The sequence below is a fragment of the Triticum urartu genome, chromosome 2 (genome assembly GCF_003073215.2).
Source record: "Triticum urartu cultivar G1812 chromosome 2, Tu2.1, whole genome shotgun sequence".
NCBI classification, from domain to species: domain Eukaryota; kingdom Viridiplantae; phylum Streptophyta; class Magnoliopsida; order Poales; family Poaceae; genus Triticum; species Triticum urartu.
Window position 1 is genome coordinate 730641324 of NC_053023.1, and position 23797 is coordinate 730665120.

Consider the following 23797-nt stretch of genomic DNA (forward strand, 5'->3'; position numbering starts at 1 on the left):
CGGCCTCCGCCCGGGCCTTGGCGGCCACGACGGCTCGCGCCTCCGCCGACTTCTGCTTCGCCTCTCGAGACGCCCTCCGCTCCTCCGCCTCCCACTCCTCCCGCACTTCCCACGTGTTCTGCTCCGTCGCCTCTAGGAGGTCGGCGCGGGGATCCACCCGGCGGGAGCTTGAAGACCCTCCCACGGCTCCGACTATGGAGGCGGCCGGGACCCACCCAAGGAAAAGAGGGGCCCTATTTGATAAATTGAGAAAAAAGGTTTGGAAAAACATTAACCGAAGAAGAAGAAAAAAGAAAGGTATGAGAACAGCGACACTTACGCTAAGACCGCCTGCAGCTGCTTCATCACCTTGCGGAAGCGGGCCGCCTTCGCGGCCTCCTCATCCCGCTTGGCCGCCGCCGCGGTACTCTTGGGCTTCTTGGGCCAACTGCAGAAGTAGGTCGACGCGGCCCGGTGTTTCTGCGTGCCGCCATGGAGAGCCGGCACGGCGGATGGGCCCGCGCTTTGGTGATCGGGCGCCGGCTGACAGCGAGGAACAACTTTGGCCTTGGCATCATCCGGCCAATCTTCGAAGGAGGCCCCGAGCCTAGAGCCGCCTGCCTCGCCGCCCTCCCCTGCGACGTCTTCTTCCATGGCGGCCGCCCCCAGGTCCGGGTCATCAACGTCATCCATCCTGCGGTCAGGGAGGAACTGGCGTTCCACCCCGCAGCCCCGGTTGCCGGCGGAAGCGCGGGGTTCTGCCAAAGAAAAGTCGGCTGGTCAGGAGTCGGCCACCATGAACTCGGCAACAAGCAAAGAAAAAAAAAGAAGAGAAGCTTACCATAGGCGGAGGATTGGCGCGGGAGTATGGCTCCTTGCCATACTGCCACGCCTCGGTGAGCTTGCAGTTCGAAATATAATTCACCATATAAGACACCTCGGCGTGAGGCATCTCCTTGGTGCTTAGCCGGCACGGGTCGAAGCGGCCGCTCATCTGGCCGATCATGTGAGGTCGGCCCTGGAGCGGAAGCACCCGGTGCTTCACGAAGGCGCCCACCAGGTCGGCCCCGGACAGACCCTCCGACTGGATCATCACCCAGAGCCGGGCAACGGAGGCGGCCTCGCCTGGAGACAACGACCTGGACCGGAATGACCATGAAGGCTGCCTCCCAGCCGGCGGGCCGGCTACGTAAGCCGGCAGGTTGACGAAGTCGCCTTGCGGAGCGATATTCTTCACGTAGAAGTAGGACTTTTGCCAGAGCTTCACCGACTGGATCAGTGGGATGGACGGAAACAGGTTGTTGTCGCCCGTCCTCCGCACGGCGATGAAGGCGCCGCATGGGGCGGGCACGCCCGCAACAACAGTGCCAAGCTTGCACTGGAAGAACTCTCCCCACAGTTCAAGGGTGGGGATGATGCCAAGAAAACCCTCGCACAGGGTGACGAAGGCCGACAATAGCATCATCGTGTTGGGGTGAGGTGATGCGGCTGGAGATGATAGAATTCGAGGAAGGAGAGGAAGAACCCGCTCGCCGGCAGGCCAAAGCCGCGCAGGCAATGCGAGCGGAAGATTACCCACTTGTCATCTTCCGGTGCCGGCGAGATCTCCCTCTCTGGCACGAGACGGACCCGCACGTAGTACGCGCCTGACAGCCGCCGCTTCCGGCGGAGAAAGAAGACGTGGTTGTCGTGGACATTGGAGCCATCCCAGGAGCTTGACGGCGCCATGAGGATGGCGCGGCGACGAGAAAGATGCGGTGATGGAGAGACACGCGACCCTGCCGCGGCAAAGCAACATCGAGCCAAGGAGGTTGGCGGACGAGCCGGGCGGCGGCGGGGAGTTGTGGCGACAGAGAAGAAGAAATGGAAGGGGCGGGGCGAGGGCGAGCGTGCGAGCGTTTACCGCTCCCCCTCCTCCCCCTACTTATAAGCCTCGTACGGCGAAGCCGAGGAGGCGGGGCGTGGGGGAACGTGGGATTAACTATGCCCACTCCCCCCACGTCCTGCGCTTGTTGCGCTTCCACGGCGTGTGGCAACCGCCGCAGGGAGGTGCGCGGTCCGCCTGGGCCACAGAAGATCCGAGCGTGGGCCGTGGCCCGGTAGTGGCGGGCCCCGGACTGCGGCGGCGTCCCGTCGCGCGCTTGGGCTGGCAGGCCCGTCCAGCCACTGGGTGCCGTGTGGCGCGCGGGCGGCGGGCGGTCAGCCCCGCAGCCTAACTCGCGCGCCGCTTGGTTCCCGCCCACGAACTTCGACGCCCTCCAAAAGACGGCGCACCTAATCAAAGATGGCTCCGGCTCCTCAAGACATGAAGTTGTTTGAGCTTCTCGACTCCTTTTTCTGCCGCGAAGCCCAACCAGCTTCGGGGACTACCGACGGAGTAAATGACCATGGGTAGCCTAGCCGGCTCCCCCTGGCACTTCAGAAAAATTATAGGCCGATTGAGCCTTCAAGCTTCCACGACATGGGGCCGCCTTCCTCCAGCCGACTGCCCCTCAGGCCGGCTGTGCGAAGGCGGCCTAGGCCTAAAAATGTCCAAGAAGAAAGCCCCGAGAGGGCCGGCTCCACGAAGCCGGCCACAACAAGGCCGACTCCAAGAAGCCGCCCCCCTCAGCAGGCGGCCCAGATCGTGCCCTCAAAATGTGCACCCACATAACGGCGATGAGACGGGGCGTGGCTACTGTGAAACCTGCCACCCCGAATCCCGGAGCACGCCTGGCCACAGTACGCCGTACGGGCGGCCATCACCCGTTCGGCGCGGCACTGTTGCCATATTGACCATGATGTCACCCACGGCGAGCCATCAGTATGACTCGTGGGCGGCGGGTCCCATCCGTCATGGAGACACCCGAAGGCGGCTGGGCCACCCCTAGTCGGCCTGGGGTACGGCCGATTCCCAGTAGCCGGCCAGTCCACTCCCTCGAAGGAGGCGCCCCATTAAGGAGATAAGACGAAGTAAGGTTACAGTGATAAGCCGCCCGGCGGCGGCACTGTAGCCATGCTTGCCAAGACGAAGACCTCACCACTAAGGGCAGGGCCACAGTAACCAGCCCCCGACAGAGCCCCTGAGCGGTGGGGCCGGCCTGTCGACCAGAGGACCGGCAGCCGGTGGGGCCCACTAGTCGAGTAAGAAGCCGGTGGGCACAGACACAGACGGCTAGGGCCCACGCCCAGTCGGATTACCATTGTACCCCTGGGGGGTAGGCCTATATAAACCCCCCAGGGCTCCCATGCAGGGAGAGATCTCTTTGGATAGTTTTAGACACCACAAGGAGAAGAGGAGCGGGCTGGCCTTGCCGTCCTTCATCCTTTCACTGAACAGCTCAAGGAGCATCCTGTAGCTACCCGTCAAGATAGTGATCATGCGGAGACCCTGCAGAGCAGCATTAGGGGTGTTATCTCCACGGAGAGCCCTGAAGCTGGGTAAGATTCGCCGGCGTGCATGTCTTTGCCTTATCCCGTTTCCAGGCACCGCGATGTTTTATTGGCTCCCACAATGATAAGCCATCCATTGGCATATGTTGCACCAACCACCCGACACAATTTCTCCTCAAGCAAAGCATTATAATTCTTTTGTGAATTCATAAACTCTTTAACACTATTCTCAAATTCAGAGGGCATCTTATTATAATTTCCATAAGAGTTGTTGTAGGAATTCCCATAATTATTAGAAGGATTACTAGGATATGGCCTAGCATTAAAATTCCCTCTATAAGCGTTGTTACCAAAATTATTCCTACCGACAAAATTCACATCCATAGATTCATTGTTGTTCTCAATCAAAGTAGACAAAGGCATATCATTAGGATCAGAAGAAACACTCTTAGTAGCAAATAATTTCATAAGTTCATCCATCTTTCCACTCAACACATTAATTTCTTCTATCGCATGCACCTTTTTATTAGAAGATCTTTCAGTATGCCATTGAGAATAATTAACCATAATATTACCTAGGAGTTTAGTAGCATCTCCTAAAGTGATTTCCATAAAAGTGCCTCCCGCGGCCGAATCTAAAAGATTTCTAGAAGCAAAATTCAATCCGGCATAAATTTTTTGTATAATCATCCACAAATTCAAACCATGAGTAGGGCAATTACGTATCATTAATTTCATTCTCCCCCAAGGTTGTGCAACATGTTCATGATCAAGTTGTTTAAAGTTCATAATATCGTTTCTAAGAGAGATGATCTTAGCGGGAGGCAAATATTTAGAGATAAAAGCATCTTTGCACACATTCCATGAATCAATACTATTTTTTAGGCAAAGACGAAAACCAAGCTTTAGCACAATCTCTAAGCGAAAAAGGAAATAGCTTCAATTTAACGACATCATTATTGACATCTTTTTTCTTTTGCATATCACATAAATCAACGAAGCTATTCAGATGAGTAGCGGCATCTTCACTAGGAAGGCCGGCGAATTGATCTTTCATAACAAGATTCAACAAACCAGCATTAATTTCACAAGATTCAGCATCGGTAAGAGGAGCAATCGGAGTGCTAAGGAAATCATTATTATTGGTATTGGTGAAGTCACACAATTTGGTAGTATCTTGAGCCATCGCGACAAACAGGCAAACTAGCACACAAGCAAACAAAAAGCAAACGGGCAAAAGAGGCAAATAGAGAGGGAGGATAGAGAGAGAGGGGGCGAATAAAACGGCAAGGGTGAATTGGGGGGGAGAGGAAAACGAAAGGTAAATGGCAAAGAATGTAATGCGAGAGATAGGGATTGTGATGGGTACTTGGTATGTTGACTTTTTGCGTAGACTCCCCGGCAACGGCGCCAGAAATCCTTCTTGCTACGTCTTGAGCTTGCCTTGGTTTCCCCCGAAGAGGAAGGGATGATGCAACAGAGTTGCGTAAGTATTTCCCTCAGTTTTTGAGAACCAAGGTATCAATCCAGTAGGAGGCCACACTCAAGTCCCTAGTACCTGCACAAAACGATAGCTACTTGCAACCAACACGATTAGGGGTTGTCAATCCCTTCACGGTCACTTGCGAGAGTGAGATCTGATAGATATAATATTTTTGGTATAAAGATGCAAAGTAAAAAGTAAAGGCAAATTAAAAAGCAAAGCAAGATTAAAGTGGTGGAGATTGATATGATGAGAATAGACCCGGGGGCCATAGGTTGCACTAGTGGCTTCTCTCAAGAGCATAAGTATTCTACGGTGGGTGAACAAATTACTGTTGAGCAATTAACAGAATTGAGCATAGTTATGAGAATATCTAGGCATGATCATGTATATAGGCATCACGTCCGTGACAAGTAGATCGAAACGATTCTGCATCTACTACTATTACTCCACTCATCGACCGCTATCCAGCATGCATCTAGAGTATTAAGTTAAAAACAGAGTAACGCCTTAAGCAAGATGACACATGATGAAGAGAGATAAATTCATGCAATATGTAATAAACCCCATCTTGTTATCCTCGATGGAAACGATACAATACGTGGCTTGCTGCCCCTTCTGTCACTCGGTAAGGACACCGCAAGATCGAACCCAAAGCTAAGCACTTCTCCCATGGCAAGAACTACCAATCTAGTTGTCCAAACCAAACGGATAATTCGAAGAGACTTGCAAAGATAACCAATCATACATAAAAGAATTCAGAAAAGATTCAAATATTATTCATAGATAGACTTGATCATAAACCCACAATTCATCGGTCTCAACAAACACACCGCAAAAAGAAGATTACATCGAATAGATCTCCATAAGAGAGGGGGAAAACTTTGTATTGAGATTCAAAGAGAGAGAAGAAGCCATCTAGCTACTAACTATGGACCCGAAGGTCTGAGGTAAACTACTCACACTTCATCAGAGAGGCTATGATGATGTAGAAGCCCTCCGTGATGACGGCCCTCTTCCGGCGGAGCTCCGAAACAGGCCCCAAGATGGGATCTCGTGGATACAGAAAGTTGCGGCGGTGGAATTAGGTTTTTGGCTCCTGTTCTGATCGTTTGGGGGTACGTGTGTATATATAGGAGGAAGAAGTACGTCGGTGGAGCACCGAGGGGCCCACGAGGCAGGGGCGTGCCCTAGGGGGGGCGCCCCCACCCTCGTGACCGCCTCTTTTGTTCCTTGGAGCAGGGTCCAAGTCTCCTGGATCACGTTCGGTGAGAAAATCACGTTCCCGAAGAATTTATTCCATTTGGACTCCGTTTGATATTCCGTTTCTTCGAAACACTGAAATAGGCAAAAAAACAGCAACTCTGGGCTGGGCCTCCGGTTAATAGGTTAGTCCCAAAAATAATATAAAGGTGGAAAATAAAGCCCAATATAGTCCAAAACAGTAGATAATATAGCATGGAGCAATCAAAAATTATAGATACGTTGGAGACGTATCATTCTACCGATAAAGATCTTCGTAGAATATGTAGGAGCCAATATGGGCATCTAGGTTTCGCTATTGGTTATTGACTAGAGAAGTGTCTCGATCATGTCTACATAGTTCTCAAACCCATAGGGTCCACACGCTTAACGTTCGTTGACGATATAGTATTTATGAGTTATGTATGTTGGTAACCGAATGTTGTTCGGAGTCCAGGATGAGATCACGGACATGTCGAGGAGCTCCGAAATGGTCCGGAGGTAAAGATTCATATATTGGATGATATGGTTAGGCCAAGGGGTCAGGCCCACGGGGCTATAAGTCGGTGCAAAAGGAGTTTTGCGGAGGCCAGGGGGCCAAACGCCGGAGACCCTGGCGTCTGGCCCTGGGCCAGATGCCAAGGATTGTGGCGTTTGGTCCTGGAGTCCGAGTGGGACTCTTGCCTTTCGGGCAAAACCGACTTTGAGGAGGCTTTTGCTCCAAGTTTCTACCCCAGGGCTCAATATATAAATAGAGGGGAAGGGCTAGCACCAAAGACACATAAAGAAACACCAAGTCGTGTGCCGGCTACCCCGTCCCCTCTAGTTTATCCTCCGTCATAGTTTTCGTAGTGCTTAAGCGAAGCCCTGCGGAGATTTTTATTCACCAACACCGTCATCACGCCGTCGTGCTGACGGAACTCATGTACTACTTCGCCCCTCTTGCTGGATCGAGAAGGCGAGGACGTCATCGAGCTGAATGTGTGCTGAACGCGGAGGTGCCTGATACGTCTCCAACGTATCTATAATTTTTGATTGCTCCATGCTATATTATCTACTGTTTTGGACATTATTGGGCTTTATTATCCACTTTTATATTATTTTTGGGACTAACCTATTAACCGGAGGCCCAGCCCAGAATTGCTGTTTTTTTCCTGTTTTAGGGTTTCAAAGAAAAGGAATATCAAATGGAGTCCAAACGGAATGAAACCTTCGGGAACGTGATTTTCTCAATGAACAAGACCCAGGAGACTTGGAACCTACGTCAAGACACAAAAGAGGAGGCCACGAGGTAGGGGGGCATGCCTACCACCCCCAGGCACGCCCTCCACCCTCATGGGCCCCCTGTTGCTCCACCGACGTACTCCTTCCTCCTATATATACCTATGTACCCCCAAATGATCACATACGGAGCCAAAACCCTAATTCCACTGCCGCAACTTTCTGTATCCACGAGATCCCATCTTGGGGCCTGTTCCGGAGCTCCGCCGGAGGGGGCATCGATCACGGAGGGCTTCTACATCAACACCATAGCCCCCCGATGAAGTGTGAGTAGTTTACTTCAGACCTACGGGTCCATAGTTATTAGCTAGATGGCTTCTTCTCTGTTTTTGGATCTCAATACAAAGTTCGCCCCCTCTCTTCTGGAGATCTATTCGATGCAATCTTCTTTTTGCGGTGTGTTTGTTGAGACCGATGAATTGTGGGTTTATGATCAAGTCTATCTATGAATAATATTTGAATGTTCTCTGAATTCTTTTATGTATGATTGGTTATCTTTGCAAGTCTCTTTGAATTATCAGTTTGGTTTGGCCTACTAGATTGATCTTTCTTGCAATGGGAGAAGTGCTTAGCTTTGGGTTCAATCTTGTGGTGTCCTTTCCCAGTGACAGTAGGGGCAGCAAGGCATGTATTGTATTGTTGCCATCGAGGATAACAAGATGGGGTTTTCATCATATTGCATGAGTTTATCCCTCTACATCATGTCATCTTGCTTAAGGCGTCACTCTGTTTTCTTTAACTTAATACTCTAGATGCATGCTGGATAGCGGTCGATGAGTGGAGTAATAGTAGTAGATGCAGGCAGGAGTCGGTCTACTTGTCTGGGACATGATGCCTATATACATGATCATACCTAGATATTCTCATAACTATGCTCAATTCTATCAATTTCTCAACAGTAATTTGTTCACCCACCGTAGAATACTTATGCTCTCGAGAGAAGCCACTACTGAAACCTATGGCCCCCGGGTCTATCTTCATCATATTAATCTACCAATACTTATTTATTTCCTTTTGCTTTTACTTTGCGTCTTTATCATAAAAATACCAAAAATATTATCTTATCATATCTATCAGATCTCACTCCCGTAAGTGGCCGAGTAGGGATTGACAACCCCTATTTGCGTTGGTTGCGAGGATTTATTTGTTTTGTGCAGATACGAGGTACTCGCGCGTAGCCTCCTACTGGATTGATACCTTGGTTCTCAAAAACCGAGGGAAATACTTATGCTACTTTGCTGCATCATCCCTTCCTCTTCGGGGAAAATCAACACAGTGCTCAAGAGGTAGCAAGAAGGATTTCTGGCGCCGTTGCCGGGGAGGTCTACGCAAAAGTCAATATACCAAGTACCCATCACATACCCTTATCTCCCGCATTACATTATTTGCCATTTGCCTCTCGTTTTCCTCTCCCCCACTTCACCCTTGCCGTTTTATTCGCCTCTCTCTCTATCCTCCCCCTCTTTCTCTATTTTCCTCTTTTTGCCCCCTTGATTTTTGCTTGCTTGTGTGTTAGTTTGCTTGCTTTTCACTATGGCTCTACCTAAATTTGGTGACCTTCACCTTAAAAGGTTAGAAGAGATCGAAAGCAATGTCAGGAGTTTCATGGTTTTGCAATTTGAACATAATAGTTTCTTCAGAAACGAGCTTAATGAACAGAAAATTTTTATGAATAAAGAGCTTGATGATATGTCTAAAAATTCGATGGTTTAAGATCCCAAATTGCTCATCTTGAGAAATTAACTACTGAAATTTCGGATAGGCAGGCTACCTTAGTTAATAAGATGGCCGCTAAACTGGATTGCTATGAAAATAAAGATGAAGATCTAAAAGTTATTGATGTGTCCCCTATTAAATCTCTATTTTGCAATATGAATCTTGATAATGATGGGACTGAATATGATCCACCTTTACCTAGAAGGCGTTCCAACAATTCGGAATTTTTTGATCTTGATGCTAAAATTGATAAAAGTGGGATTGAAGAAATTAAAACCCTAGATGTTGCTAAACCCACTATTATGGATTTCAAGGAATTTAACTATGAAAATTTCTCTTTGATTCGTTGTATTTCCTTGTTGCATTCCGTACTAAGTTGTCCTCACGCTTATAGTCAAAATAAGGCGTTTACTAAACATATCGTTGATGCCTTGATGCAATCTTATGAAGAAAAACTTGAATTGTAAGTTTCTATCGCTAGAAAACTTTAAGATGAGTGGGAACCAACTATTAAAATTAAAATTAAATATCATGAATGCTATGCTTTATGTGATTTGGGTGCTATTCTTTCCACGATTCCGAAGATTTTGTGTGATTTGTTAGGTTTCCGCGATTTTGATGATTGCTCTCTAAATTTGCACCTTGCGGATTCCACTATTAAGAAACCTATGGGAAGAATCAATGATGTTCTTATTGTTGCAAATAGGAATTATGTGTCCGTAGATTTTATTGTTCTTTGACATAGATTGCAATCCTTCATGTACTATTATTCTTGGTAGACCTTTCCTTAGAACGATTGGTGCAATTATTAATATGAAGGAAGAAAAATATTAGATTCCAATTTCCGTTAAGGAAAGGCATGGAACAATTCCCTAGAAAGAAAATTAAATTACCTTATGAATCTATTATGAGAGCCACTTATGGATTGCCTACCAAAGATGGCAATACCTAGATATATTCTTGCTTGTTATGCCTAGCTAGGGGCGTTAAACGATAGCGCTTGTTGGGAGGCAACCCAATTTTATTTTTATTCCTTGCTTTTTGATCCTGTTTAGTAATAAATAATTTATCTAGCCTCTGTTTTGGTTGTGTTTTTTGTGTTTAATTAGTGTTTGTGCCAAGTAGAACCGTTGGGAAGACTTGGGGAAAGTCTTGTTGAACTTCCTGTAAAAAAACAGAAACTTTAGCGCTCACGAGAACTGCTGTCATTTTTATTTGGAAAGTGATATTTAGTTAATTATTTTTGAAGATGATTAATATATAAATTCCTCACGTCCAGCAGTTTATTTTAGAATTTTTTGGGTTCCAGATCTTGTGCTAACTATAGATTACTACAGACTGTTCTGTTTTTAACAGATTCTGTTTTTCGTGCGTTGTTTGCTTATTTTGATGAATCTATGGCTAGTAAAATAGTTTATAAACCATAGAGAAGTTGCAATACAGTAGGTTTAACACAAATATAAATAAAGAATGAGTTCATTACAGTACCTTGAAATGGTCTTTTGTTTTCTTTCGCTAACGGAGCTCACAAGATTTTCTACTTTGAGTTTTGTGTTGTGAAGTTTTCAAGTTTTGGGTAAAGATTTGATGGATTATGGAACAAGGAGTGGCAAGAGCCTAAGCTTGGGGATTCCCATGGCACCCCCAAGATAATCTAAGGACACCTGAGGGAGTCCTAGATTAGGGGGTCTCCGGACAGCCAGACTATATCCTTTGGCCGGACTGTTGGACTATGAAGATACCAGATTGAAGACTTCGTCCCGTGTCCGGATGGGACTCTACTTGGCGTGGAAGGAAAGCTAGGCAATACGGATATGTATATCTCTTCCTTTGTAACCGACCTTGTGTAACCCTAGCTCCCTCCGGTGTCTATATAAACTGGAGGGTTTTAGTCCGTAGGACAACATACAATCATACCATAGGCTAGCTTCTAGGGTTTAGCCTCTCCGATCTCGTGGTAGATCAACTCTTGTAATACTCATATCATCAAGAATAAATCAAGCAAGACGTAGGGTTTTACCTCCATCAAGAGGGCCCGAATCTGGGTAAAACATCGTGTCCTCTGCCTCCTGTTACCATCCGCCTTAGACGCATAGTTCGGGACCCCCTACCCGAGATCCGCCGGTTTTGACACCGACATTGGTGCTTTCATTGAGAGTTCCTCTGTGACGTCGCCGTAAGGAAGGATGCCTCATCTCGTTGTTAAAAACAACATTACCGCCGGGGGAGCCTTGGCTGTCGGCCAAACTCTCCGGCTAGGCAGTTTCGTCATGACCGCCTGTTCGGCTGCTGCACCAACGATGACTTCTCGGGTCATCGAAAACAGCCTCCATGTCGGCTCGGAATTCGCCAAGCAGATGGATCCAATGGAGCTCTCTTCCCTAAATGAGCTCTTGGATCGCATCGCCACCTTGGGAGTCGCTACGGACTATGATCGGACTGGGCTTAAACCCGATTGAAGGGAGATTAACTCTCCACCAGTCACCCATCATGTTGCAGTGGTGGAGGAACAATGCGGCGATTCTTCCTCTATCTTGAGGACTACTTCTGCCCGAATTCCTGAGCTCTCCGAGCCGGATACCCGTTTACGGGAGGACATCACCCAAACCCTGAACCTAAAGTTAGGTAGCGGGCTAGACTCATCTGGCAACACCCCAGAATCTGAACTTCCAAGATCGGAAACTCCTCGGCCCCTGGGTCTCAGATTGGGTAGGGGTTCGGACTCAAAACCACCCACCCACCCAGACATAATCGATCTCTCCCACATCAGGCAAGAGCCCCATGAAACAGTACATCATTATTGGGCCAGATTCTTCCTTGTGATGAACAAGGTTAAGGACTGCCGCGAGGAAGACGCAGTCTCACTTTTCTGTAATAACTGCACGGACAAGGGAATCCTTAACGCCATAAGTCGCCATGACATATCACGCTTCGCTGACTTGGCGTCCATAGTACGAAAGTACTGTGCGATGGAAAGCGCCTAGAAAACCGAAACAAAATTTTGGGATAATCCGGCTCCGTATATACACCCAGTCCAAGGAAAAAGGGTGCACTATCATAAGACACCCGAGTTAATTACAAAGAAGCAAAAACCCTCTACAGGGCGCGGAACCGTATTGGAGGGATGGCTCAACGGACCCTGCAAAATTCATAGTACAGCAGATACCATACCAACACACAGCCTTAGAGCATGTTGGATACTCCGGCAGGTGGCCAAAAGCGGCGAGGACCTTCTCATCCCAGATGCCACAGAGCACCATCCCAGTGATAACAATACGTTATTAACAGTCTTTGAGACCTTCGCATCAAATAATAGGCACAAGAGAACACTCCGCAGCATTGCCGAAATCTGCCACGTAGCAACAATAAATCCATGGAGCGACACGGCTATTACCTTCAATGCCAGTGATGAACCCAAATTCCAAACAGCCCGAGCATCAACGACACTGGTCCTCAGTCCAATCGTGGACGGCTTTCGACTCACCAAAGTACTCATGGACGGCGGCAGTGGATTAAACCTCATCTATGAGGAAACTCTTCAAAAATGGAAATAGACTGGAACCACATTGAGTGAAGCAGCACAACTTTCAGAGGAATCATCCCCAGTCGGGAAGCACACTGTGCTGGGAAAATCACACTAGTTGTGGTATTCGGCACGCCGGAGAACTATAGGTCCGAAGAAATTACATTCCAAGTGGCCCCCTTCAGTAGCGGATACAACGCCCTTCTAGGGCGGGAGACGTTCACGATCTTCCAAGCCATACCCCATTACCGGTACATGAAGCTCAAAATGCCCAGGCCCTACGGAACATCACTCTCGCTAGTGATCCGGACATAGCACTCTGCGCCGAAAACAAAACAACCACATTGGCCCTTGAGGCATTATCCGAAGCCTTTGCGGCCGAGGAATTAACTGCGGTGCGCTCTACAGTGGACAGGGACGACGTGATACTTGACAAGAGATCCAAGTCCACCTCTTTCAAACCAGCGGACGAAATAGTCAAATTCCAAGTCCACCCAACGGACCCTACAAAAACAGCCTCCATCGGGGCACAGTTAAACCCCGTCGTGGACGCCGCACTATGAGAGTTCCCGCGCGAGAATTGGGACATATTTGCCTGGCACCCTTCAGACATGCCAGGAATCCCACACAAGCTGGCCGAGCATAGCCTTAATATCTTAAAAGGATTCAAGCCAGTCAAGCAGGCTCTTCGGCGTTTCTCTGAACCTAAGAGACAGGCTATGGGAGAGGAACTAGCCAAGTTATTGGAGGCCGGATTCATCAGAGAAATAAAACACCCGGACTGGCTAGCAAACCTGGTGATGGTACCAAAGAAGGAAAAATCCTGGCGCCTATGTGTCGATTTCAAGGACCTCAACAAGGCTTGCCCAAAGAATCCCTTCCCCCTCCCCTGCATTGATCAATATCGATGCTACCGCAGGACAAGAGTCATTGTGTTTCCTCGACGCATACTCCGACTACCACCAAATTAAGATGGTGGAGTCCGACCAAGCCGCAACGGCATTTATCACACCATATGGCCCCTTCTGTTTTCACACAATGCCTTTTGGGCTCAAAAACGCCGGCGCAACATATCAGCGCATGATCCAGACATGTCTGGAGAAACAGATCGGCAAAATAGTTGAGGCTTACGTAGACGATGTGGTCGTTAAAACCAAACACGCCGACTCTCTAATAGACGACTTGAGGCTCACTTTCGACAACCTCCGAACATACGACATCAAGCTCAATCTGGAAAAATGCGTTTCCGGCGTACCAGTCGGAAAGCTCCTGGGCTTCATTGTCTCCAGTAGAGGAATTGAAGCTAATCCGGCCAAAATCCGAGCTCTGTCACAGTTGGCTACCCCAACGGACCTCAAACAAATCCAGAAACTAACTGGATGTGTGGCGGCTTTAAGCCGCTTTATCTCCCGCTTAGGAGAAAAGGCATTACCCCTTTATCGCCTCCTTCGGCGCACTGAACACTTCGAGCGGATGGACGCTGCCACAGCCGGATTGGAAGAAATGAAAGCCATACTAGCAACCAACCCAATCCTGGCCGCGCCAAACATCGGTGAACCAATGCTGTTGTACATTGCGGCAACACATCAAGTTGTAAGCGCAGTGCTCGTCGTCGAACGAGAAGCGGACGGACATAAATTCCCTCTTCAAAAGCCGGTATATTATGTATCCACTGTCCTCACTCCATGCAAATCACGGTACCCACATTATCAAAAGATAGCCTATGCGGTATTCATGGCATCCCGGAAACTGCGACACTAGTTTCAAGAGTGTTCGATTACAGTAGCCTCGGAGGTGCCACTAAATGATATCATAAACAACCGCGACGCCACGGGCCGGATTGACAAATGGGCCTTTGAGCTCCTCCCGTTCGACATAACATACAAACCTCGGCGAGCCATTAAATCGCAAGTATTGGCCGAATTTGTCGCCGAATGGACAGAAGCCGAACTCCCTAAAGAGTACGGCGCGTACTCCAATTGGATTATGCACTTCGACGGCTCCAAAATGCTGGCTGGACTGGGGGCTGGCGTCGTCCTGACGTCCCCAACCAAAGATACAGTTCAATACGCACTGCAGATACTATATACATATTCCAACAATGCAGCCGAATACGAAGCCCTGTTACATGGTCTTCGGATGGCAGTTTCCATGGGCATTCAGCGCCTGGAGGTGCGTGGGGACTCGAACCTCGCAATATCCCAAATAAATGGAGACTTTGATGCCAAGGATCCAAAGATGGCGGCCTATCGTAACGCCGTCCTAAAGATGTCAGCTCGGTTCGAAGGGCTTGAATTTCACCATGTGGCTCGGGAAAACAATCAGGCGGCGGATATCCTCGCCCGCATCGGCGCAAAACACGATGAGGTCCCCCCAACATCTTCTTAGAGAGGTTGTTTAAGCCATCCGTGGTATGGGAGGGGGACACTGGCAATATTAGTCCTGACTCGGCCACAACCCTCGATACCGAACACTCGGACATAATCGGAGGCTCTGCCACCGAAACAACACCTTCAGCCCACGTAATAATGGCCATCATAGCCCCATGGACAGAACCATTACTGGCCTACCTAACTAGGCAGGAACTTTCAGAGGACCAAAATGAGGCACGCTGCATAGTGCGGCGATCTAAAGCCTACAGGGTCCATGAGGGAGAACTGTATAAAAAAAGCACTACCAGAGTCCTTCAAAGGTGCATCTCCGAAGAGGAAGGGCGGAACCTTTTGGCAGAAATTCACGCCGGACTCGGCGGCCACCACGCCGCAGCCCGGGCTCTTGTAAGCAAGGCCTTCCGTACAGGATTCTATTGGCCGACGGCCCGGGCAGACGCACCGGACTTGGTCCAACGCTGCGTTGGTTGCCAGCTTTTTGCAAACCAAAGCCACATGCCACCCACCGCCCTCCAAACAATCCCCATTACATGGCCCTTCGCGGTCTGGGGGAACCCACAAGAAAAAATACTTACTGGTCATGGCGGATAAATTCACCAAATGGATAGAAGCCAAACCTGTTAAAACAGCCGAATCTGGACCGGTGATAGACTTTATATCCGGGGTCGTACACCGTTATGGCGTCCCCCACAGCATCATCACTGACAACGACACGAACTTCACGGCCGATGAGGTAAAACTCTGGTGCAACAAAATGGGCATCAAGCTCGATTATGCTTTAATCTATCACCCGCAAACCAATGGCCATGTTGAGCGAGCAAATGGTCATATAATGAGCGGCATTAAACCCAGATTAGTGCGGTCCTTAACGGAGTCTAACACGCATTGGGTAGAGGAGCTCGACTCCGTACTCTGGGGGTTGCGGACCATGCCGGATCGTAGTACCGGATATACACCCTTCTTTATGGTGTACGGCGCAGAGGCAGTCTTGCCCTGTGACATAATTCATGACTCACCTCGAGTGCGCATGTACGAAGAAAGAGAAGCCGAGCTCGATCGGCAGGACAGTCTGGACACCCTAGTATCCTAGTATCCCGAACACCATGCCGGAAGGTGTCGGTGTACTAGAGTAGGGGTACCCTAGTATCCCGAACTTGTGCACAGGCAGTCGCAGCATCCCGCGGCAAGGCTTGCCGGGTGACCGCCAAGATCCTCCGCGGCTACTTTGAAGACCATTCAAGAACAAAGTACTCAAACCAAGGCCCCGGCAAGAGGAGCTTGCCGGGAAGGCCCACCAAGGCCCCGGCAAGAGAAGCTGGCCGGAAAGAAGACAAGACCCCGGCAAGAGGAGCTTGCCGGGAAGGCCACTCAAGGCATACCAAGAAAGCTTGCCGCGACGCGCCGCGCGTCCCGGCAAGGCCCGGTGAGCGACAAGCTCCCGAACACGACAAGACGACGACCGCGGCAAGGAGCTTGCCGCGGGAAACCCCCACTTCGTGCCCGCGCTCCAGCACACCCGCCAACGTGTCGCTCTAGGACTCTCCTAAGCACACGTGGCAGGAGGCCGTGCAGCTAGGGGTGCGAGGTGGCAAGCAGGCGCTGACAAGATAACCATCGTGGCAAACGGTGGCGTCCCTAGCGGTCCATTTTGGTACTGTTTAGGCGACACAGACGGGCAATTAATGCCCTTGTCCCCTGCCGCCAGGGTTAGGTATGATAACACTGTAACAGGTAGCTGTACCTACCACAGCACCTTTTCCGTTTTTACCCTTTACCTCCGTTGCTATGTCGGTAACCCCTTGAGCATATAAAAGGAGGCCCATGAGCAACGTAAAGGGGGGTTAGCCAGTTCGTCCTCTCACGCTCGGCCTCGCTAGCCGCCGGTGTGCACTGCAGCACTCCGCGCCCTCGAGCAAGAAATCAATACAACACCACAAAGCAGGAGTAGGGTTTTACGCATCCGTGCGTCCCGAACCTGGGTAAACCGCTCACGTGCTCCGCCTCGATCTGCTGTTTGCGCGACCTCCGCCCCCGCCGAACCAAAAGGGACCCGGTCCGCCGGTCCCATAGGTGCCCGTGGATCAGCATCCCCGGCATCTCTGGCGCGCCAGGTAGGGGGCGTCGAAGTTGTGTGAACCAGATCCGGCGTTCTTGCGAGCTAGACTTCTTCATCTTCATCAACATCAGATTCGGCGTTCTTGCGAGCTAGATCTTCATCATCTTCGTCAACATGCCGCCGAAGAAGAAAGTTTCGGAGGCAGCTGCTCCGTTCGCGCCGAGCCAGCCACCGCTGGAGCGAACGGTTGGTGGGGCAGGCGCCGGCGGAAGGACACGCGTCGACGAGGGAACTCACGGTGCTGCCAGGTCCCAGGGCAAGGCTGCGCTGCCCATCGGCGGCGTAGCCGGCTCCCACAATGACCGGGCACACTCTAAGACCTCGGCGTCCTTGCATGCACCGCGCCCATCTCGGGAGGCGCGGGACCGGCAGCGTCATGGTACTCATGGTACCATGCGTTCACTAGATCAAGATCGAGCTGGTGGATCTCGGAGCGCTCAGGACCACCACGCACGTCAACCTGCCTGGCGCGAGCGAGACACGGTCGCCTGGACGAGATACTGCTCCTTCTAACGTAGTTAGAAGTCCGAGCATATCCCGCTCCTCGCACCGTTCGCCACCGCCACCCGCTGCCGGTGGTTCTTTGGTCGATCAGAACTGACGCCAAATCGAGCCACTAGACAGACACTTTGCTCTAGTCTATGGAGCAGAGGCAGTTACCCCACGGAACTCGTATACGGGTCACCTCGAGTGCTCGCTTATGATGAGCTCGAGCAAGAGCGGCTGCGGCAAGATGACGCGCTGCTCCTTGAGGAAGACCGTCTCCAGGCTGCTGTGCGAGCTGCTCGCTACCAGCAAGCTCTGCGCCGCTACCATAGCCGCAGAGTCAATGCCAGGAGTCTCGAGGAAGGCGACCTTGTTCTTCGGCGCGTTCAGTCGCCAAGAATTCCAACAAGTTGACGCCGAAGTGGGAAGGCCCTTACCGGGTGAAGCGAGTCACAAGGCCTGGCGCTGTCCGCCTTGAGACCGAAGATGGCGTACCAGTGAGCAACTCCTGGAACATCGAGCATCTTCGTAAGTTTTACCCGTAAGGCGCGGTTGTCGGACCCTGTCCGGCAACCACCCTTTTGTACAAGTCTTGCCGCTGTTGCATGTAATCCTTTGTACAAAGCCGGGCGCAGATCCCGTGCATAACACCTACTCCACGGTAAGCGATAACGAGCCGTAAGGCTCCATATCTGTATTTTCTCTTCTTTCTTTTTCGCAAGGAAAGGAAGGTTTCCCCCCCCACAAGTTTGCCGGGGGGGGGGGGAAAGGAGAAGATAAGGATATGGACCAGGCGTCGTTCAAGAATTTCACCTTGCCGGGAATCAAACAACAGAAAAGATAAGTTGCCAAAGTTTGAGCAATCAAATTTTTTAAATTTTGAGTTATCTCCCTTGAACGACCGTGCTTTGTATGGAAAACCTGTGCACGGAGGAACCAACTCGTAGCTAGTTGCACCGCTTACTTTGTTTCGAGTCCGCTCAACAACTTAAGTGAGCTGCTAGCGCCCTTACTTTGCTTCGAGTCCGCTCAGCAACTTAAGTGAGCCGCCAGCGCCCTTACTTTGTTTCGAGTTCGCTCAGCAACTTAAGTGAGCTGCAACTAGTTGCGACAAGGTTTCTTGCCGGTAGCGGCACCGCCAGCAGGCTGCTGACGTTCCGCACTCAGCGCTCGCGGCTCAGATGCCTGCACCGGCAAGTTCCCTAAAAGCGTAGGGCAAAAACATACAAAGCAAAGAGTCAAGTAAAGGGAGTAACATTGCAAATAATACCCAGAATAAAGTTATATTACAGAAATAGCTTGTCGCAGCTCTGATAAATTGTTTTCATGACATGATGGGCAGCGACAAGAAAAGAAGAAATGAGCGGCCTAATCTGCGCGATCGCCTTCGACCCGCTTGTTCCCGCTCACCTTGTCCACAATGGGTGCGACAAGGGCCTTGAGCTCCTCCAGATCAGCTTCTGGCGGCAAGGACCTGAGGATGTTGGTGAGGCGGATGCCCGGATTGCGGAAGGCCACCTTCATCAACACTTTCTCGAGGGCTCCTGCGCAGATTTCGCGCGACTCGTCAGCTAGTTCTTGGGGATCCTCTCTCGGAGTCGCTGAAGGGCCGTCGCCACGCCCTTGAAGAACAGGACGAGCTTGGCGCTGGGTTGGAGGTTGTCGTCGGTGGAATACCCGAGATCTCATCCCCAGTTGCGCCAGCTCCTTGTCGTGTCCGTGGCGGCGTCACAAGACTCTCCGTCCAGTGCGTCACAGTCTCCCTGAAGGCGTTCTGGGCGTGGCGAGCGCTCTCCAGCAGCGCCTTGTCGGCCTTGACTTCCTCCTTCAAGGCCGCCTCCGCTTCTTGGCGCTGTCCAGAGTCTTGGTCAGTGGTTAGCTTCAACTCAAGATCCACGTTGGGAGCCTGGCGACGCTGAGCTCTCTCCCTGCTTCTCGGCGAGATCGTTCTAGCTGCAGCCACGTTCGTCTTCAACTCTCACTTGGCGCCAACGCGGCGGCAGCGTCACGCTTGCTGTGAGGCTCCGCGCAAGCCTTCTCCTATGCGAGCAAGCTCCTCCTCGTGCGTCGACGATTGACTACCTTCCGCACGCAGCTCGCCCTCTCTGCGCGCTAGTCACAGCGGCAAGTCGCTGGCGGCGCTTCCTCGGTCGCCAGTTCGAGGAGAAGGCCTTCTAGTGCTTCAACGAGCCGGCCATCTCTCCGCCAGGGATCCCGAGGGCTTCCGGGACCCGTAATCGTTCCGCGCGAGTCCACAAGGCTCCACCCTCGCGACGAAGCCTACGAAGAAGCAACCACCACGTTGCTTGTCTCGAAGTAAGCGACTATCAACCTGGCAGCAGCACACTTGCCTCACTAGCGTCGTAGTCTTCAGCAGAACTGTGGCGCGTCCTTCCTGACATCGCTTCAAGCCCCGCGGAGGCTCCCAAGTGACCACTTCTAGCCGTCGAGAGACACCACTCTACCAAACGTAACGCTTTGGAGCTGATGCCAAGGTAGATTGATGAAGACTCGTCGCCGGCCTTGCAGGTAGGACGCTTGCTCTCCTCTCGGAGCTGGCGCTGCGGCAGCGGCGGACGGGATCGGCGGTCGGTGTAGCGCCTGGCGCTCCTGCGGCCTCAGGTCGTCAGTCGATCGCCGGACCCCTCGCCAGTTGCCGCGGCGTCTGCCTTGGCGGCCTCTGCGCCGGCGGCGTCGCCACCACCGGTTGCCTCGTCAGCGGCGACCTCGGTTTCCATCTGCTCCGCAGCGGGTGGATCTGACGACCGGAAAAAGGGGGAAGAGTCAAGCAAAATCCAGCAAAAACTCAAGAAGATCAAGAGAAGAACCCAAGGGAAGTTTTGAAGCAAGAGGAGTACCTGCACTAGGTTCTGCAGTCGTGGTCTCCGCCGTCGGGGGGCCACTGGCGTTGTCCCTCGCCGGAGAACCCTCCCTTGCCGGAGACTTCTCCCTTCGGAGATCCCTCCCTTGCGAGACTTCTCCCTTACCGGGAAGCCCTCCCTTGCCGGAGAATTCTCCCTTGTCGGGGGATTTTCCCTTGGCTCCGGAGGGGCTGCTCGGCTCCTACACAAGTCAACAAGCAAGATATCAGCAAAGACAAGTACCCATGCGCGCCTCGCCGGGAAAATATATTCACACACTTACGCTGGGGGCTGCCATGGAGGAAAGTCGCCAGGTCCGGCAAGCTTGTCTCGGGCGCCACCTGCTGTCGCAGTGGGCTCGTCCTCGACATGATCACCGGGCCTTGGCTCTCTTTGCCGCTCTCTGGGCCAGAGTCCTGAGAAGGAACAAATTCAAAGCAAAGCAAATGAGATACAAGACAAACAGCAAGATTTGAAGAAATAAAGTACAACAAGAGAAGCTTACTCTTCTTTCTCCTCGTCGGAGCTTAACGCGGAGAAGTCGAAGCCCGGCGCGCGCCCGGCGCGAGGAGGCGGAGAGAAGCTTCCCTTGGCCGCTTGGCGGGAGCAGTGGCGGCGGTCTGAGACGACCCCGCTCCGTGTTGGCGCGGGTGAGTAGCGGCAGGGACTGAAGCGGTGGTCCGGCTAGACTCCGCTCAGTTGCCGTCGTAGCATGAGGCGCTCCCGCGGCAACGGTGTTTGCCGTGGTCGAGCGTGTCACGCGGCGTGGCGACTGTTGGCCCGCTTGCCGCTCCGCCACATCGCCAACCTTGCGGAGGCCTTCTTGGTGGGAAGGCTCTGCTTCTGGTGGGCTGTCTGAAGACGAGGTGGAAGAAGAGTCGATTTGCAACGAGCCGCTCGTGTCCTTGGCGGGCTCGCTCGGCTCGGTGTCTTGCCCGGCAAGCCTTCTTGCCGGCAGGCTCCCCTCGCTCGGCACGGCTTGCCGCTTCTGCTGCATCGGCCTCCTCCGTAGTGAACCCGAACTCGCCCGCGGCTGCGGCTGCCGCTGCCTCCTCCACCTAGTGGCGATGAGCGCCATCTCGCATCCGTGGTGTCGCGGGTGAGGCCGTCCTTCTCGTCGAGGCGGATTGGCACTTCCACCAAGTCGTCGAAGAATTGCTGCACGACCTCGTCTGCAGGCTCCTGCCAAGTTGGCACAATCCCGTGCGAGTCGCACTCCGGCATCATTGCACGGATGCGGTCGAGCTCGGAATTGTTGCACAAAGGCACGACGCCCCCCGGCAACCTGAACACCTCGGGATGCTGGGGGTCATATTTGAACAGCTCCTGCAGCATCGCGTTGAGCTCCAGGACTGTGAAGTTATAATTGAGCCGGCCGCAGCCTCATGATGTCTGCCGCGTTCTTGAACTCCCAAGTGGGCCTCCCCCGTTCCTGCAGGGGGGCGATGCGGCGGCGAAGGAAGTCTGCGCCAACAGCGCCAACAGTAAGCCCGGCAAGCCTCAGGCGCAGGATCCTGGTGACGGCAATCTTCAGCCTGCGTCCTCCGGAGCCATGTCGCTCCAATCGCTGCCGCGTGCTACTGGGGTTTGCCTGGGGTGAATGGCTGCGGATCCTCTTCGTCAACCCAGCACCAATCCGCTCTCCACTCCTCCCACTTGCCGCGGAACTCTCCATCCAGATAGGTCTCCTTCTTGCCGGCCCTTGAGATCCAGGCAATCCCGCCGGATAGAGGCTCTCCTCTCTTTCTACTCGGGGTATGAAGAAGTGGCGGAAGAGGGCTACGTTGGGAAGGACTCCGACAAAGTTTTCGCAGAGGTGTGCGAAAACTGCCATGGTGAGGACGGCATTGGGGGTGAAGTCAAGGAGATGGAACCCATAGGTATTCATGATGTCGCAGAAGAAATCAGAGAAAGGCGGGCAGAGCCCGCAGTAGAAGAACAGAGCGAAAAAGGGGGATCCGTTCGGAGCCTTCTTCCAAGCAAAGGCGGGGAGTACCTTTGTGCGCGGATGCGCGCGCGTCTCCGCCGACCAGAAGAGGTAGTACTTCTCCTTCAGCTCCTTCGTGGCGAGCTTGGGGGGGAAAACTGCCCGCTCCTTCTGCAGCGCCGCGAGCCGCTGCGCCTCGGTCGACTTCACGACCTTCCCCTTGTCGGCTTTCGGAGCCATGGCGGAAGCAGTGGAGGAGGCCGACGGCGTTGGTGATGCTGGTGGCAATGGGGGGGGCGGGGCGCTGCTCTCTCTCTCTGCTTTGGGGAGTCAAGGGAGCGGCGGAGATTTTTGAGATTGGAAACAGCAACGGGCGAATATGCGAACTGCCCCCATTTCCACTGCTTATAAAGGGGGAGGGGGCAGACGTTCCGCATTTCCAAATAAAATAACCACACATGACCTCTCCCCACGACGCCGCATTCAACGCGTGCCGTTCGGGGAGGCGCGGTGGATACGAGGAGAGATATGCGGCGTGACCTAGGCCGCGCGTGCCCGTGCACTGTTTTGGGCCTGGCCCAACAGCGCTCGGCACCGTGTCTGGCCCAGGCCCGGGGGCTCCTGTCGGTGTAACTAGAGTAGGGGTACCCTAGTATCCCGAACTTGTGCACGGGCAGTCGCAGCATCCCGCGGCAAGGCTTGCCGCGGTGAGCCGCCAAGACCCTCCGCGGCTACTTTGAAGACCATTCAAGAACAATTCACCAAGGCCCCCAAGAGGAGCTGGCGGAAGGAAGGACGACCGGCAAGAGGAGCTTGCCGGGAAGGCCAACCCAAGGCATACCAAGAAAACTTGCCGCGACGCGCCACGCGTCCCGGCAAGGCCCGGTGAGCGACAAGCTCCCGAACACGACAAGACGACGACCGCGGCAAGGAGCTTGCCGCGGGAAACCCCCACTATGCCCGCGCTCCAGCACACCTGCCAACGTGTCGCTCTAGGACCCTCCCAAGCACACGTGGCAGGAGGCCGTGCAGCTAGGGGTGCGAGGTGGCAAGCAGGCGCTGACAAGATAACCATCGTGGCAAACGGTGGCGTCCCTAGCGGTCCATTTCGGTACTGTTTAGGCGACACAGACGGGCAATTAATGCCCTTGTCCCCTGCCGCCAGGGTTAGGTATGATACACTGTGACAGGTAGCTGTACCTACCACAGCACCTTTCCATTTTTGCCCTTTACCTCCGTTGCCACCTGTGGGTAACCCCTTGAGCATATAAAAGGAGGCCCGTGTGCAACGGGGGAGGGGGTTAGCCAGTTCCAACACTCACGCTCGGTCTTGCTAGCCGCCGGTGTGCACTATAGCACTCCGCGCTCCCGAGCTAGAAATCAATACAAACCACAAAGCAGGAGTAGGGTTTTACGCATCC